Here is a 13,601-nt window from a genome sequence, read left to right on the forward strand (position 1 = left end):
CAAAATAAACCACTTTTTTCCCAGAAGCTGCTCTTGGTTGGGTGATTTCTACCAGCAATGTGAACCTGACTGCAACAGTATATATAGTCATTATATACAATGTTTTTTGAAGCAGGGTCTCATGTATTCTAGGTTGGCTTCAAACTCAATATGTAGCCAAGGATGACCTTGAACACCTTGCTCTCTTGCCTCCACCTAAGTGCTGTGATTACAGGCGTATACAGCCATGCCTGGTTTTTATGCAGTGTTGGAGATTGAACCAAGGGCTAAGCAAGCACTGTACCGAGATACATCCCGAGCCCAAGAAGTATATATTTACATTAATGTTGAGCATGGTGCTGTCATCATGTCTGGCACAGAGATGCACACATTAGAGAAAGGAAACCTTGCCTTTGTGGAAATGTTCCTGCCTCCCCTAGAGTGCCCACTGGAGGGCACTCTTGACTAGCTGACGATTGCTAGGGAAGGCTGGTCCCTCACCATTAGAGTCAATGCAGACCAGAGGCAACTATGGCCTCGGGGACCCTGACCAGCACCTAGAGGGGTCTATGGAATCTATGGTCTTCCAAACCCTGACCAGCAACTGTCAAGCCCTGAGAAGGAGCTGGGCGGTGCTGGAGTTTTAAAAAATACTCCTTTCTGTGAAGGGAAATTAGCTTGTAATCCCTCCAGGTGGTGCTGTTTGTCTCCCTGACCTCCTCACATACCCCAAGGTACCCCAGCAATAGCTCCGGTACACTTAGACATGTCATGGTCTCCCACCACGTCCCAGTCAGCCAAGCATACCTTGGGCACACAACAGAGCCACCTCAGGCACCGACTGATCCAAGCCATGAGTGGATGAAGGGACCCAGGACCCACCCTTGCAGGTATGGTGCCCATCTTGCCAGTGACATGCTCTTTATTTGAGGGGGAGAGTAGGGCCTCACTCTAGCTCAGGCTGACCTGGAATTCACTATGGAGTCTCAGGGTGGCCTCAAACTCACAGCAATCCTCCTACCTCTGCCTCCCGAGTGCTGGGATTAAAGGTGTGCGCCACCACGCCCGGTAACACCCTCTTTTGATTTCTATTCTACAAAGTAGCCATTCAACAAAACATCTCTGGTGCCAGAACAGAACCTATTCTGAGAGTTCATAAACCAAAGACAACCAGGAAAATACTAAAATTGCTCTAACAGGGGATGGAGAGATGTCATAGAGATTAAGGTACTTGCCTGCAAAGCCAAAGACCCAGGCTTGATTCCCCAATACCCATGTATGCCCCGACCAGCGGGACCTAGTTATTCGTGAGGGCACCAGGAGGACCTTAGCCTGCAAAGAAAATGGGCGAGAGAGGGGAATGGACTCAGGCAAACCAACGCTTGTCGAGAGTCGTTTATTCAGCCAGAAGGCTCATCTTTTAAAGTCAGTTTTAGGTAGGGGAGGGGTAAGGGGAGTAGAGGGTGAGACAGTACAGAATCTTCTTGCACAAGGCATGGATCATATGGGAGGGGGTCAGGGCGACCTAGGTGGTGGAAGGTTACAAACTCTTCTTGGCCTCAGGCCAGAGACATTGTGGTTGTTCTGAGAAGTCAAAACTCAGGGGCCTTGATACTGCAGGCGCAGAGCAGAATGTTTATTCTTTAGCCAGAATGCAGCAGGGGTGGAGGAGGGGGTAAGGGAAAGATGAAGGATTTCTTTAAGGGTGGTCCCCAACACATGTAAGGCCGACACACAAGGGGGTGTATGCATCTGGGTTCATGTGCAATGGCTAGAGGCTCTAGTGCACCCATTCTCAATCTCTCTCTCTCTCTCTCTCTCTCTCTCTCTCTCTCTCTCTCTCATCTCTCTGCTTGCAAATAAATAAAAAATTTTTAAAAATACTCCAACACAAAATGAGATTGGCAAGGCATATGAGGACAGGGAAAGTTACAGAGGAAGGAGTATGAAGTTGAACCTTGATGCCTAAATAGGAGTTCAGTAAATTGAGAAGGATACAAGGGTATTAGTAGTCTGGAAGTGGCTAGTCACAGAGGCATGCCTGAGGACTGAGATGGGTATAATGTTCTTAGAGGACACTGGAGTACAAAGCACACCATCATCAATGACCTGGGACTGAAATGTTAGCCTTCAGACGTGAGACCCTGTGCCCTTTGTATTCCCCACCATAATCTCGGCAACGGAGGAGAATGTTCTCAGGGTTGAACCTTACTTGTCTCTGTTGGGGTGAAAGGAGCTCTGGGGAATGAGAAGGGTGTGATGGCAGCAAAGCCCATGCTTTGAGTCCCCAGCGGAGAGCAAAGGTTAGGGGCGAGCAGAGCAGAGCTGGGTCAGCGGGTGGAGATTCCACGCACAGAATGGAGAGGCATTCTGACCTAGAATCACCATGGCAACAGAAGCACCAGGAAGGGTCTGCCTCTCCTGGGCAGGCAGTAGAGGCCTGGCTCCGGAGGGGGTAGTGGGCCCTGGAGTAGGCGAGCCAGGTCTGGGTGCTGTCTCCAGGCTCTGTGTCAGATGACTTCCAGCCCACACTCCTCTCCTGGTTCAATCACAAAACAAGCAGAGTAGAAGCCAACCAGGCACAAGAAGGGGCTTGGCACAACTGGATGAGAAGAAAGAGGGCAGAGTGCCTATCCAGGGCCAGGGAGGAAGGCAGAAAACATCTCTACCTTGACACCAGACAGTCCTGATCACTGAAGGGCTGGGGAGACCCAACATTCAAAGAGATCAGCACAGTACCTCTAGCCACTTCAGGACAACAGGGATCCCACAGAGCAGGGAGAGGCTGAGACACACTTCGGTCCAGCATCACCAAGTCCCATCTTGCCGATGACAATGGAATAGACCAGGGCCAACCTGAGGAAAGAGGCAAAGCAAGAGAATTCAGCACAACCACAGGCGTAGCTGGAGCCCCTGAGCTGTGTGAGCCTCTATGGACTCTGCTTTGCTGAGGCCAGACAGGTAGGGTCCTGACCCCGTCCCAACCCCATCTCACACTACCTGCTCAGACCTGGGCCAATGGGCAGAGACAAGGAAAACTGCCCCAGGCATGAGGCAGCCAGGTGTTGGCCACTCCAGTTCCTCATTTCAAATGGGCATCGAAGCCTGACAATGTGGAGAGCTTGTCAGAGGCTCTCGAATGCCTGCTCATCTTGCATGCAAAGAAACTGAGGCAATGAGCAGGAAAATGACTTGCCTAAAGGCACAAAGAGCCGGGCGTGGTGGCACATGCCTTTAATCCCAGCACTTAGGAAACAGAGGTAGGAGGATCACTGGGAGTTCGAGGTCACCCTGAGACTACACAGTGAATTCCAGGTCAGCCTGGACTAGAGTGAGACCCTACCTCGAAAAACAAGCAAACAGAAAAAAGGGCACAAACAGTTAGACATGGAATAAGGCAGCAGGAATTCACCCACGAGGCTGGCACAGCATATCTGCTGCTCAGGGTGTTGTGTGGTACAATTCTTCCAGACTTGGTGTCAGTAGGGTATCGTGAGAGGGAGCAGAGAGAGAGAGCAATGCATCTTCCACCTCCCAAGCACGCTCTGGGCACCAGACAGTGTACTAAGAGCTTTTGAGGAATCAATGTCCTCTCACCAGAGAGGAAAGGCTATCTGTTCCAGATGGACAGACACCATTGACAACTGGAAACTGCAATTAGAAAGTGGAGGAGGAAGCCCTGCTGGTCACTCTGTTAGGACAACAGGTCCCCAAAGCACACTGTTTTAAGTCGTCCTCACCTGCGTAGGTGAAATTGCAAGCTGGCTGTGCTCCCTTGTGGCTGGGTCTCTCTATCCCAGGCTAAGGCTGCTGGACTTAGCAAACGAAACTACAGGACAATCACTGAAAGAGGAATAACTGGTAATATTAGTTACTTTCTTGCTTCTGGGACAAAATACCTGACCAGCAGTAACTTTAGGAAGAAAGGGTTTATTTGGAGGGCTGGAGAGATGGCTCAGTGATTAAGGTGTTTGCCTGCAAAGCCTAACTCCCTGGGCTCAATTCTCCCCAGCACCCACATAAATCCACATACACAAAGTGGCACATGCATCCAAAGTTTGTTTGCAGTGGCTGAAGGCTCTGGTGTACCCATTCTCATTCTCTCCTGTATCTCTGCACACAAATAAATAAAATATTTTAGAGAAAAAAGAACCAGACATGGTGATGCACACCTTTAATCCCAGCAGTCAGGAGGCAGAGGTAGGTGGATCACCATGAGTTTCAGGCCACCCTGAGACTACAGAGTGAATTCAAGGTTAGCGTGGGTTACAGTGAGACCCTACCTTGAAACACAAAACAGAAGGGCTGGAGAGATGGCTTAGCGGTTAAGCGCTTGCCTGTGAAGCCTAAGAGCCCTGGTTCGAGGCTCCATTCCCCAGATGCCAGATGCAGAAGGAGGCACACGCATCTGGAGTTCGTTTGCAGTGGCTGGAGGCCCTGGCGTGCCCATTCTCTCTCTCTCTCTCTCTCTCTCTCTCTCTCTCTCTCTCTCTCTCTCTCCCTCTCTCTCTCTCTCTCTCTCTCTCTCTGCCTGTTGCTCTCAAATAAATAAATAAAAATGAGCAAAAAAAAATTTTTTTAAGGTGTGCATGACTATGCCTGGTTTAAAAACACAAAAGAGAAGAAAAGAAAGGGTTTATTTTGGCCTATAGTTTAAGGTTGCAGTACAACATGGAGAAGCTGGTGCCAGGGGCTTGAGGCAGCTGGTCAAATCAGTCCATAAGTGAGTAAGCAGACAGGAGTGAATCCTCATAATTATCCAACTCATAAAACATTGTGTGTGTCCATATATGAACATACACATACACACACACACACCCCCCCACACACACACACAATCTTTCTACCTCTGCCTCCCAAGGATTAAAGACGTACACCACCATGCCCCACAATTCTTTATATATCCTGAGTATTAGATTCTTATATATAATTTACAAATTTGTTTCTTTTTTATCTATTTTATATTTTGGGTTTTTGAGGTAGGGTCTCGCTCTAGCCCAAGCTGACCTGGAATTCACTGTGTAGTCTCAGACTGACCTTCAACTCACAGTGATCCTCCTACCTCTGCCTCCCCAGTGCTGGGATTAAAGACGTGCACCACCATACCCGGTTTTTTCTTTGTTGACAGCTTCCATAATTATAGACAATAAACCATGATAATTAACTCCCCTCTCCCACTTTCCCCTTCACAAATCCACACTCCATTATATCCCCTCTCCTCAATTAGTTTCTCTTTTATTTTAATGTCATCATATTTTCCTCCTATTATGAGGGTCCTATGTAGGTAGTACTAGACATTGTGAGGTCATGGATATCAGGCCATTTTGCATCTGGAAGACTGCATTATAAATAGTCCTTTAGCTCTCATATTCTTTTTTTTTTTTTTTTTCCAAGGTAGGGTCTCACTCTAGCCCAGGCTAACCTGGAACTCACTATGTAGTCTCAGGGTGGCCTTGAGCTCACGGTGATTCTCCCACCTCTGCCTCCTGAGTGTTGGGATTAAAGGCGTGAGCCACCATGCCCAGCAGCTCTCATATTCTTTCTGCCACCTCTTCCACAATGGATCCTGAGCCTTGGAGGGTGTGATAGGGATGTTTCAGTGCTGAGGACTCCTCTGTCACTTCTTTTCAGCACTTTGGTGCCTTCTGAGTCATCCCAGACCTCACCACCATATGAAAAGGTAGCTTCTCTAACCAAAAGTGAGAGTACATTAATATATGGGTATGAACATTAAATAAAGTACTTACTAGGCAGTTTGGTGACCATAACACATGCATTTAGCCCAAAAGGTAGTAGAAACCTTTTTTGAGACAATGGCATACCCAGAAGCCAGAGATTGTTGCTAGAAAAATTTCAGGGCCAGGGATGGGATACCTTCCAGTGAGTTGTTGGCCAGGGAGGTCCCTGCTGTCCCCAAAACATTACAGGCCATTGCCGAGGCTCTTGGTTTCCCACTAGAAATAGGTGGTAAGACCCTATTGCTGAAGACACCACATGCTTGGGCTGCAAGGCCACTGAGAAATCTTGCTGGAACTGAGTTGAAAACATCTTCCCTATAGACCAGCTAACAGAAAGCTGGAAAAAGCTACCTGCATGCAGCTCCACGGGAGAGAGAAGTCATCAGTGGAGATAAAAAGCAGTGGACACTGCAAACCTGAAGTTTGGCAAGCCAGGCCAAATAGGCCAGTGGGTGCAATAGTGGCATGTCTGTTATGGTGGAGCCAACCACTCCATAATTGGACTGGAGGCCCTATCTACACAAGGCTGCTATAATAGGAGGAAAAGATGATGATATCAAAATAAAAGAGAGGCTGAGAGGGGGAGGGGATATGATGGAGAGTGGAGTTTCAAAGGGGAAAGTGGGAGGGGGAGGGAATTATCATGGTTTAATGCCTTTAATTATAGAAGTTGTCAATAATGAAAAAATTTTAAGTAGGTTTCCATATGGCTGATTCATACCCTCTTAAATTTTGATTAACCCTCCCCCTCCCCTTCCTTTATCTCTTACTCTGACCTCACTTAGGCCATTCAACCCCCAGTAATCTGTTCTTCTACATTCATATATACAACGCCCTCCCCTTAAGTCCTCCCCTCTCCTTCCTCCCTTGTAACCTACTAACTTACTGGCCTCTGCTACTGATTTGTACCCCAGCTCACATACAAATCTAAACATTTGTAGCTAGGATCTATATATGAGAGAGAACATGTGACGTTTGGTTTTCTGGGCCTGGGTACTCCCTTACTATAATCCTTTCCAGATCCATCCATTTCCCTGCAAATTTCGTAATTTCATTTTTCTTTACCACTGAATAGAATACCATCGCATGAATGTATCACATCTTAATTATCCATTCATCAGTCGAGGGACATCTAGACTAGTTCCATTTCCTAACTATTGTGAATAGACAAATACGGATGTGCAAATATCTCTAAGGTAGTGAGAGGAGTCCTTAGGGTATATGTCTAAGAGTGCTATAGCTGGGTCACATGGTAAATCTATCTTTATCTGTTTCAGGAACCTCCACACAGATTTCCACAATGGCTGTACCAGTTTATATTCCCACCAACAGTGTAGAAAGGTTTCTCTTTTTTTGCATCATCACCAGCATTTATTCTAGTTTGATTTTTGCCTTTGCTTTTTTTTGGGGGGGGTGTCAAAGCAAAGTCTCACTGTAGCCCAGGCTACCATGTAATTCACTGTGTAGACTCAGGGTGGCCTAGAACTCACGGTAATCCTTCTACCTCTACCTCCCAAGTACTGGGATTAAAGGGGTACACTATCATACCTGGCTATGTCATTAATCTTCTTGATGATAGCCATTCTCACAGTAGTGAGATGGAATCTCAAAGTAGTTTTAATTTGCATTTCCCTGATGGCTAGGGATGTGAACATTTTTTTTTAAATTTTTTTTTATTTATTTATTTGACAGCAACAGACACAGAGAGAAAGACAGATAGAGGGAGAGAGAGAGAATGGGCGAGCCAGGGATTCCGGCCTCTGCAAACGAACTCCAGACGCGTGCGCCCCCTTGTGCATCTGGCTAACGTGGGACCTGGGGAACCGAGCCTCGAACTAGGCTCCTTAGGCTTCACAGGCAAGCGCTTAACCGCTAAGCCATCTCTCCAGCCCTGAACATTTTTTAGATGTATATAGGTCATTTGTATTTCTTCCTTTAAGAACTCTCTATTTAGTAAGTTCCATAGCCCACTTCGTTAATTGAGTTGTTCAATTTCTTTTTTGTTGTTGTTGTTGTTGCTTTTTTAAAAAATTTATTTATTTGACAGCGACAGACACAGAGAGAAAGACACAGAGAGAGAGAGAGAATGGGCGTGCCAGGGCTTCCAGCCTCTGCAAACGAACTCCAGACGCGTGCGCCCCCTTGTGCATCTGGCTAACGTGGGACCTGGGGAACCAAGCCTCGAACCGGGGTCCTTAGGCTTCACAGGCAAGCGCTTAACCGCTAAGCCATCTCTCCAGCCCTGTTGTTGCTTTTTAAGGTAGGGTCTCACTCTAGCTCAGGCTGACCTGGAATTCACTATGTAGTCTCAGGGTGGCCTTGAACTCACGGCGATCCTCTGACCTCTGCCTCCCAAGGTTTAGGATTAAAGGTGTGCGCCACCACACTCAGCTTCTCACTCTAGTACAGGCTGACCTGGAATTCACTATGTAGTCTCACAGTGGCCTCTAACTCATGGCAATCCTCCTACCTCTGCCTCCTGAGTACTGGGATTAAAAGAGTGCACACCACACCCAGTTTATTATTATTTATTTATTTATTTTGGTTTTTCCAAGTAGGGTTTTACTCTAACCCAGGCTGGCCTGGAATTCACTATGAAGTCACACGGTGGCCTTGAATTTATGGCGATCCTCTTACCTCTGCCTCCCGAGTGCTGGGATTAAAGGTGTGCACCACCATGCCCAGTTTATTATTTACTCTTTTGAGTTCTTTGTATGTCCTGGATGTTAATCCTCTGTCAGATGTATAGCTGGCAAAGATTCGCTCCCATTCTGTAGTCTGCCTCTTTTCTCTATTCGCAGCACCCTTTGCTGTACAAAAGCTTTGTAATTTCATGAGGTCCCAATGGTTGGTTAGTGGTTTTATTTCCTGAGCAACTGGGGCTTTATTGAGAAAGTCATCGCCTGTGCCAATAGGTTGTAGGGTTTCCTCTACTTTTTCCTCCAGCAGTTTCAGAGTTTCAGGTCTGATATTTTGAGCCATTTGGACTTGATTCTTGTACATGGAGAGAAATAAGGACCTATTTTCACCTTTCTACATATAATTATCCCATTTTCCCAGCAACAGTTGTTAAAGAGGCTGTCTTTTCTCCAGTGACTATTTTTGGCATTTTTGTCAAAAATCAGAGGCTGTAGCTACCCAGACTTATATCTTGGTCCTCAATTCTATTCCATTGATCTATGAATCAGTTTTGTGCCAGCACCATACTGTTTTGTTACCATGGCTCTGTAATATAGCTTAAAATCAGGTTTGGCAATACTGCCAGCATTATTTTTTTTTTGCTCAAAATTGTTTTGGCTATTAAAGGTTTTTTTGTGCTTCCAAATGAATCTTAGGATTTTTTTTTTTTTTTTTTTTTTGAGGTGGTGCCTTGCTATAGCCCCAACTGACCTGGAATTCACTACATAGTCTCAGGGTGGCCTCAAATCCATGGTGATCTGCCTACCTTTGCCTCCTGGGTGCTGGGAAAAGAATGTCATTGGAATTTTGATGGGGATTGAATTAAATGTGTATATTGCTTTTGGTAGCATTGACAGTTTCACAATATTGATTCTTCCAATCCACAAACATGGGATGTCTTTCTGTTTCCTAGTGTCTTCTGCAATTTCACTCTTGAGTGTTTTAGTTTTTATCATAGAAACTCTTCACTTCCTTGATTAAGTTTATTCCAAGGCACTTTATTTATTTATTCAGGCAATTGTGAATGGGAGTGATTACTGGATTTCATCCTGAACATGTTTGTTGTTAGTATATAGGAAGGCTAATGATTTCTGTGTGTTTATTTTGTATCTTTCTACATTGCTAAAAGTATGTATCAGCTCTAACAGTTTGCTAGTAGAGTCTTTAGAGTCCATTATACATAGATTCATATCATCTGCAAATAATGATAATTTGACCTCTTCCCTTCCTATTTGTCTCCCTTTTATGTGTGTCTTTTGCCTTATTGCTATAGGTAAGACTTCCAGTATAAAATAAAAGTGGGGATAGTGGACACCCTTGTCTTGTTCCTGATTTTCATAAAAAAGCTTCAAGTTTTTCTCAGTCATTTCATATGGTGTACTACATTTATTGATTTGCATATGTTGAACAAGCCCTGCACCACTAGGAGAAAGCCTACTTGTTGAGGTGACTAATCTTCTTGAAATATTCTTGTATTCCATTTGCCAGTAGTTTGTTGAGAATTTTTGCATCTATGTTCATGAGGGATATTGTTCTGTCTTTGTCTGGTTTTGGTATCAGGGTGAGGCTAGCTTTGTAGAAGGAGTTTGGTAGCATTTCTTCCTTTTTTCGAGGTAGGGTCTCACTCTAGTCCAGGCTGACCTGGAATTCACTGAGTAGTCTTAGGGTGGCCTTGAACTCACAGTGATCCTCTTACCTCTGCCTCCCGAGTGCTGGGATTGAAGGTGTGTGCCACCACCCCCTGTTCTATTTTTTGTTATTTTAATTTTTTTGATAACTTCCAGAATTGTAAACAATATCCCATGGTAATCCCCCCCTCAACTTTCCTCTTTGAAACCTTTGAAACTCCATCTCCATCATATCCCCTCCCCCTCTCAGTCTCTCTTTTATTTTGATGTCATGATCTTTTCCTCCTACTATGATTGTCTTGCAGTGCCATGTAATGGATATCCAGGCCATTTTGTATCTAGAGGAGCACATTGTAAGGAGTCCTGTTCTTCCTTTGGCTCCTGTATTCTTTCTGCCCCCTCTTCTGCAATGGACCTTGAGCCTTGGAAGGTGTGATAGAGATATTTCAGTGCTGAGTACTTCTCTGTCCCTTCTTCTCAGCACCATGGTGCCTTCTGAGTCATCCCAAGGTCACTGCCATCTGAAAAGAGAAGCTTCTCTAACCAAAAGTGAGAGTAGCTTTAATACATAGGTATGAACATTAAAAGTGCTTACTGGGCAGTTTGGTGAGCATAGTATATACCAGACACCAGCAGACATTACACCCCTAGGGCTCATGACTACCCCTGTTGTAGGTTTTTAGTATCAGGGATGTTTTCCCTCCCATGGAGTGGGCCTCCAGTTGAATTATAGAGTGGTTGGTTTGCCCCATAACAGGTGTGCCACTATTGCACCCGTTGGCTCATTTCGCTGGCTGGCAAATATAAAGCTTGCAGTGTCCACTGTTGAGTATCTTCACTGGTGATTTCTCTCTTTCCCATTGAAGTGAATGCAGTGTGGCTTTTTCTAGCTTTCTGTCGGCTGGTCTATATGGAGGAGATTTTCAGCTCAGCTCCAGCAGAACTTTTCAGTGACATTGTAGCCCAAGTATGTGGAGTCTTCAGCAATAGGCTCTTACCATCTATTTCTGGTGGGAAACCAAGGACCTCAGCAATGGCCTGTAATGTTTTAGGGGTATCAGGGACCTCCTTGGCCAACTACTCACTGGAAGGTATGCCATCCTTGACACTGAAATTTTTCTAAAAAAATCTATGGCTTCTTCCATTGTCCAAAAAAGTAGGTTTTCATATGACTTATTTACATCCTCCTAGATTTTGATTACCCTCCTTCCACCTTTCCTTTACTCTATCTCTTCCCCTGACCTCACTTAGGCCTTTTCACCCCCATTAATCTGTTTTCCTACTTACATATATACAATACAATCCTATTAAGTCCCCTCCCCCCCAACCTTTCTATTCCCTTTATATCCCCTTTCTAGCTTACTGGCCCCTGCTACTGAGTTTTATTCCTACTCATCCTTTTCTATTTTATGGAAAAGTTTGAAAAGAAAGCATTACTGTTAGTTCTTCACTGAAGGTCTGGTAAAATTCACCAGTGAATCCATCTGGGCCTGGACCATTTTTAGTTGGGAGATTTTTAAATACTTTTTGTGATATCTGTGCTTGTTATAGGTCTGTTTAAATGGCTTATCTCATCTTGATTAAATTTTGGTAGGTCATATAAATCAAGGAAATCATCCATTTCTTTCTGATCTTTCAGATTTTCAAACTTAGTGGAATATATGTTCTTAAAGTACATCCTCATTATTTTCTGAATTTCATTGGTATCTGCTATAGTGGTTCCTTTTTTTTTTTTTTGTTTTAGGGTCTCACTCTAGCCCAGGCTGACCTGGAATTCACTACGAAATCTCAGGGTGGCCTCGAACTCACACAAATCCTCCTACCTCTGCCTCCTGAGTGCTGGGATTAAAGGCATGCACCACTACACCTAGCTAAGTGGTGCCTTTTTGTTTCTCTAATTTTATTGGTTTGTGTCTCTTCTCTCTTCCTGTTGGTCAGATTTGCTAAGGATTTATCAGTCTTGTTTATCTTTTCAAAGAACCAACTCTGTTTCATTGATTCTTTGTATATTTTTTTTGTTTCTGTTTCATTAACATCTGCCCTAATCTTTATTATTTCTTACCATCTACTGATTTTTGGTTTGCCTTGTTCTGAGTACTGGTATTATAAACTTGAGCCACCACACACAGCTAACATTTTATTTTATTTATTTATTTATTTATTTTTGTTTTTTTTTTGAGGTAGGGTCTCACTCTGGCTCAGGCTGACCTGGAATTCACTATGTAGTCTCAGGGTGGCCTTGAATTCATGGCAATCCTCCTACCTCTGCCTCCGTGGGGCTGGGATTAAAGGCGTGCACCACCACACCTGGCTCACAGCTAACATTTTAATTTGGACTTTTCTAAATCCAAGGCCATGAACATTTATCCCTGTTTTTGTCTAAGAATGTTATAAGTTTAGCTCTCACATTTAGGAATTTTGATTTTTTTTTTTTTTTTCGAGGTAGGGTTGCACTCTAGCTCAAGCTGACCTGAAATTCACTATGTAGTCTCAGGGTGGCCTTGAACTCATGGTGATCCTCCTACCTCTGCCTCCTGAGTGTTGAGATTAAAAGCATATGCCACCATGCCCTACTTGATTGATTCAATTCTTTTATTTTTTCTTTTTCTTTTTTTCTTCTTTTTGGTTTTTTGAGGTAGGGTCTCACAGTAGCCCAGGCTGAACTGGAATTCACTCTATTCTCAAGGTGGCCTCAAACTCTTGGCAATCCTCCTACCTCTGCCTCCTGAATGCTGGGATTAAAGGCATATGCCACCATGCCTGGCCTGATTCAATTTTTTTTAAATTTATTTTTATTTTTATTATTTATTTGAGAGTGAAAGACAGAGAGAGAGAGAGGCATAGAGAGAGAGAGAGAGAATGGGCACACCAGGGCCTCCAGCCACTGCAAACGAACTCCAGATGCATGTGCCCCCTTGTGCATCTGGCTAACGTGGGTCCTGGGGAATCAAGCCTCGAACTGGGGTCCTTAGGCTTCACAGGCAAGCGCTTAACCACTAAGCCATCTCTCCAGCCCTTGATTCAATTTTTTTTGTTTGTTTTTTTCAAGATAGCCTAGACTGACCTAGAACTCATTCTGTAGTTCCAGGCTGGCCTCAAACTCACCGTGATTTTCCTACCTTGGCCTCCCAAGTGCTGGGATTAAAGCATGTGCCAGCACACCCACCTTGATTCTGTTTTGTAATTAGGATGACATAAAGATACAAGTTCTTTCTGTTGCAAATGGATATCTAGTTGTCTGCGCACTACTTGTTGCAAGGTATTCCCTCATTGAAAATAGTTTTGGCATGATTGTAAAAAAAAAAAATCACCTGGTTTCAGATGTACCTGTTTATTTCTGTTTGATTCCATTGTTCTATATATATGGTTTTAGGCCAGTACCATAGTTTTAAAATCAAGAAATGTGATATTTCCAACTTTGTTCATTTTTTTTTTTCAGGTAGGGTCTCACTTTAGCCAAGGCTGGTTTGGAATTCACTATATATTCTCAGGTTTATAGAAATATATAAACTCACAAAAATCCTCTCACAACAATCCTCTGCCTCCTGAGTGCTGGGTTAAAGATTTATTATTATTA

This window comes from Jaculus jaculus, chromosome 1 (genome assembly GCF_020740685.1).
Source record: "Jaculus jaculus isolate mJacJac1 chromosome 1, mJacJac1.mat.Y.cur, whole genome shotgun sequence".
Lineage (NCBI taxonomy): Eukaryota > Metazoa > Chordata > Mammalia > Rodentia > Dipodidae > Jaculus > Jaculus jaculus.